Genomic DNA, 6,000 nt, shown 5'->3' on the forward strand with positions numbered 1-6,000 from the left:
AGTCTATGGGGAAATGAAACACGTTAAGTTCCCAAGTGCACTTTCGTGTATTGATCACATGTGTGTGTGTGTGTGTGTGTGTGTGTGTGTGTGTGTGTGTGTGTGTGTGTGTGTGTGTGTGATAGCCTTCCTCCATCATCCATAACTGCCTTCCATCACTCATAGCCTCCCTTCCTTCTACCTTCTTCCAGCCCTTCCCATCCTTCCGTCCCACATTCTCCTTCCCTGTGTTCCACCTTCTCTTCCCTCCTTTCCTCACAATACTGTCTATTCTCTCTCTCTCTCTCTCTCTCTCTCTCTCTCTCTCTCTCTCTCTCTCTCTCTCTCTCTCTCTCTCTCTCTCTCTCTCTCTCTCACACACACACACAATTTTCTGCAAAAAAATTCATGTTGTCTTGCTCGCCACAACTTCCTCTCCATAACTTGCTTATACCGAACAGTTTCTCTAAGGGGGAGGGAGTGAGGGAGGGAGAAATTGTGTCCCTGGCTTCCAGAAGTTGGGTCAAGTCTTTTATATATATATATATATATATATATATATATATATATATATATATATATATATATATATATATATATATATATATATATACTTCCACGATAAATGTTTTGGTAGTATTTTGAGAAGAGAAATTGAGAGAAAGATACGAATGATAATGATAACAATGATAATGATAATATTATTATTATCATTATCATTATCATCATTATCATTATTAATGTGTTTATATGTGTGTGTGTGTGTGTGTGTGTGTGTGTGTGTGTGTGTGTGTGTCTTGAGCGCATCCCATCTTCTCTGGCCGTTCTCCCACCTCTGTCTCCGTTTTCTTAGCTACTATCCCCAGACCTCTCTCTCTCTCTCTCTCTCTCTCTCTCTCTCTCTCTCTCTCTCTCTCTCTCTCTCTCTCTCTCTCTCTCTCTCTCCATTCCTCGGGCAGGCGCGGGGAGAGTCGGTGCCCTTTAAGGCCGAGTGGAAAGAGACCCAGAGCGGATTAGAAACCCTGCTTGCATATCCTACCGCGTCCTGGGGGACGTGTGTGTCCTATTGCCGTGGGGGACCTGGGCGACACAGGGAAGGACCTCGCACCCTTCTCTTCCCCCTTCTTCAAGGACACGCGCGGGTCTCGTCGCCCCCCTCCTTCCCCTTCCTTTTCCTCCTCCTCCTCCTCCCCCTTCCTTCACTCTCATTTTCATCGCCGCCCTTATTTACTGGCCATCATCTTCCCTCACTTTCACTTTATCGTTGTCACTATCGTTCTCCCCTTGGCTTCAAATGCGTCCCTCACTTGCAGAATCGTCACTTTCATCAACTTATTATATTTCCCTCACCTTCCCATGCCTTGTCACTATCATAGCCTCCTTCACCCTTGTCTTTCACCGTCTCCCCCTCATATTCACCCCTGTCTCTCATCGTCTCTCCCTTATGTTCACCCTTGTCTCCCACCGTCTCACTTTCATGTTCACCACTCCCTCACCTTCTCCCTCATGTTCACCACTCCCTCACCTTCTCCCTCATGTTCACCACTCCCTCACCTTCTCCCTCATGTTCACCACTCCCTCACTCTCAGCCTCTGCATCAGCTCCATTCGGTCAAGCGCTATCATACTCACCTTACCAGGACACGACCTGGGTTCGTCGCCCGTGACCTGGGTTCACCTATGACCTCGGACCGGCCTTGACCTGGGTTCACCCGTGACCTAGAATCGATCTTGACTTAGGACTTGTCCGTGACCTGGGTTCACCCGTGACCTGAGGTCGTGTAGGCTGGTTGCCAGAGGTCACCGCGAGAGATGGACGACATTCGGGAGGAGGAGGAGGAGGAGGAGGCAGCATTCCTGGTACCGGTGCCACGCCGTCTTCAGGGCAGGAGCGATGATGGCTGCCGCCCCGCTGGCCAAGACGATAACAAATTGTTTGATTTTCTGCCCCAGATGAAGCAGTCGATCACACGTGGGACGAGTTACTAATAATTTCCAGTGGTATCTATGGCACGTGATAATTTCAGAGAGGAGGGAGGAGTGATTTGTCTGCGAGGGAGGGAGAGAGAGAGAGAAGGGGAGTGTGAGGCTTACAGGGGCGGAGGAGGAGGAGGAGGTGGTTGGTTGTTGTGGCTCTCCCTCAGGCTCTGGGTAGGGAGGAAGATGAGGGAGGGGGAAGTGGTTGGTTGGTGGTGCAGGGGAGGCCAGACTGGGGGAAATGGAGAGAGAGAGAGAGAGAGAGAGAGAGAGAGAGAGAGAGAGAGAGAGATGGGGGGGGGGGGGGAACGGCTACCTCCTACGGCCCGCCATGATTGTTTACACTGAGACTGTTGACCTCGTTGCTCGGTCAACTGGATGGAGGTCATCTGTTGATGGAAGGGTATGGGGCTGGGGGAAGGGGGGGATGATTATATGGACAGTAGTGGGTGGGACGGTGGTTTCGGCAGACGCTGGGTAGATGGACAGTGTCTAAATAGACAGTAGGTAGTTGGACAGAGTCTGTACAGACAGTAGGTGGTTGGACAGAGTCTGTACAGACAGTAAGTGGTTGGACAGAGTCTGTACAGACAGTAGGTGGTTGGACAGTATCTGGACAGACATTAGGTGGTTGGACAGAGTCTGTACAGACAGTAGGTGGTTGGACAGAGTCTGTACAGACAGTAGGTGGTTGGACAGTATCTGGACAGACAGTAGGTGGTTGGACAGTATCTGGACAGACAGTAGATGGTTGGACAGTATCAGGACAGACAGACGGTGTGTGCTGGGTGGACACTAAGGGAAGCTCCTGGACGCAGCAGTGCCACCTGCTGGAGTAACCCCACGATTCGGGCTCCTGACGAAAGAGTCAGTGATAGCGTCACCCCTCACCTCGAGGTTGTCTCTAAGTCCCTGTTCCTCCTGGTGTCGGGGCCCAGTGCCACTCATGAGGGGCCCGACCGGCCTTGTACTCCCTGCTGCCACTCATGAGGGGCCCCGCCCGGCCTTCTTTGTACTAACTGGTGTCACTAGTGAGGGCCCGACCCAGGGGCCCCTCAAACACCTGCGTCTGGTGATAGGGTAAGACTGACCCACGTTCTACAGCCGGATCTTGCTACCTCCTCCTTTGCAACACCCCTTTACTTCCCCCTTGACTACGTTCTTTACGTCTTCCCTTCCTCACTTTCCATATGCCCTTAGCTGCCCGCCTTCTGTAGCCCTTCTTGTGTCGGACCCAAATCCCCAACATCTCCATCCCCTTCGTCCAGTCCCCTCAGCCCCACTCGCAGGCCCCATCCCTCCCACTCGACCCTGGCCCTGACACCCCTCTCTAAAACGACCTTCTTCGCTTTCATCCTTGACCCTTCTCTCCCTCCTGCATCCTTCACTCTCTCCTGCCCTTACTCTCTAACATTCTTCCTCCAGGCCTCTCTCACCACTCCCCCTTAACGTCTTCACACTCTCCCAACCCACTTCCTCTCACCCTCCATCTCTCCCTCTCACTCTCTCCCTCCCTCTCCCTCCGCCCGTCTCACCAAGATCAGCTGAGCCTTGGCCATTAGCACGACGGCAAGTACAAGACCCCTCCAGCACCCAGCCCCCAGCAGCGTGGCTGGGCCCAGCAGCAAGCAGCGGGAACCGCCAACCCTCCAACGTTCCCTGGGAGCCACACACTCATCACCATCTCTGCTAAACCTCACCTCCTCCTCCTCCTCCTCCTCACCTTTTTTCTTTCCCAGACCTTCAACCAACCAGATTGCACACATCCCTTTTCCTTAAATCTACCATCAACCAATGACATCCTCCGTCGTGCTCTGTTATAAACCCTCCCGTTGGAGAAAGAGTGTTGATCTTGACCTAATTCAATAAGGTCATTACGTTATGTGATGACCCTTGTCTAAGATCTGCTCCCTCACGAGCCATTTAGATCACCGTTAAGATTAATCATCTGTGACGGACCCAGTTTCCATTTTCTATGCAATTTCCTTTTAACGAGAGGAATATTTGCTTGCCTCTCTCTCTCTCTCTCTCTCTCTCTCTCTCTCTCTCTCTCTCTCTCTCTCTCTCTCTCTCTCTCTCTCTCTCTCTCTCTCTCTCTCTCTCTCTCTCTCTCTCTCTCTCTATCTATCTATCTATCTATCTATCTATCTATATATATATATATATATATATATATATATATATATATATATATATATATATATATATATATATATATATATATATTTAAACTATTCGCCATTTCCCGCGTTAGCGAGGTAGCGTTAAGAACAGAGGACTGGGCCTTTGAGGGAATATCCTCACCTGGTCCCCTTCTCTGTTCCTTCTTTTGGAAAATCAAAAAAAAATAATGAGAAGGGAGGATTTCCAGCCCCCCGCTCCCTTCCCTTTTAGCCGCCTTCTACGACACACAGGGAATACGTGGGAAGTATTCTTTCTCCCCTATCCCCAGGGATAATATATATATATATATATATATATATATATATATATATATATATATATATATATATATATATATATATATATATATATATATTGTCTTCAGTATGAATAATAGGATCAACCGCCTGAATTTGGAATTCATTTTTAAGATGAAATTTTATATGCATATTGAATGTAATTTAAGACTTTTCTGACGATATATATATATATATATATATATATATATATATATATATATATATATATATATATGGGGCCTTTGTTGTCTTTTCCTTGCGCTACCTCGCACACATGAGGGGGAGGTGGTTGTTATTCTATGTGTGGCGAGGTGGCGATGTGAATGAATAAGGGCAGTCAGTATGAATTATGTACATGTGTATATATGTATATGTCTGTGTGTGTGTGTATATATATAGGTATACATTGAGATGTATAGGTATGCATATTTGCGTGAGAGGACGTGTATGTATATACATGTGTATGTGGGTGGGTTGGGCCGTTCTTTCGTCTGTTTCCTTGCGCTACCTCGCTAACGAGGGAGACAGCGACAAAGCAAAATATATATATCCCTGGGGATAGGGGATTAAGAATACTTCCCACGTATTCCCTGCGTGTCGTAGAAGGCGACTAAAAGGGGAGGGAGCGGGGGCTGGAAATCCTCCCCTCTCGTTTTTAATTTTCCAAAAGAAGGAACAGAGGGGGCCAGGTGAGGATATTCCAAAAAAGGCCCAGTCCTCTGTTCTTAACGCTACCTCGCTATCGCGGGAAATGGCGAATAGTTTAAAAGAAAAGATATATATATATATATATATATATATATATATATATATATATATATATATATATATATATATATATATATATATATATATATATGATAAGCTGGGTATGTAGAGCCGAGGAAGGGGAGCATTAGGAGCCGTCGGGAGGGTGAGGCGTCATGGGGCTGGAGCTTATGTTCGCCACTGTCCGCGACACAATAGTTTTTCGCGTACATGAGAGGTTTTACGCGGGCTCTGGCGCCAGCCTCTGGGCGGTGCGAGACGCCCCCGCCGACATTATGGATTCTCGCGGATTTAGAGTCAAATTCTCTCGTTTCTCAATACTTTTCCGAGATTTCAGATGACTCTGATTTTCATCTTCATTATCATAAACTTGGATCCTCGTCGTTTACTTTGTTTTGGTCGTTTTTGTGTGGTTTGAGGTTGATAATTGATGTCTTTTCTCTTTTTTTTTTTTACGTCTGGCAGACATGTATGTGGTGGCTGGTGTACGACAGTCTCGGTGATGGCGATTGTAACTTCTGCCTCAAGTGTTGCAAGACTTATATAATGTTTGATGGTGTCTGCCACCCAGACAAACCCTTATTTACTCCACTGATGATACTGACTCGTTTTCCCATACATTTCCAACTTTGTGATTCGTTAAAGGGAATCATACATTTCATTCGTGTATGACAAACGCTTTTATTATCTCTCCAATGGGTATATTAATCCCATTGTTTTCATTCAATTCTTCTTCACAATCTTTATATCCCAACGTCCTAAGTAATACATAATTGGGACTTAGTTCACAGTATATAAGCCTTGCGGAGGTTCAC

This window comes from Panulirus ornatus, chromosome 23, assembly GCF_036320965.1.
Source record: "Panulirus ornatus isolate Po-2019 chromosome 23, ASM3632096v1, whole genome shotgun sequence".
Taxonomy (NCBI): domain Eukaryota; kingdom Metazoa; phylum Arthropoda; class Malacostraca; order Decapoda; family Palinuridae; genus Panulirus; species Panulirus ornatus.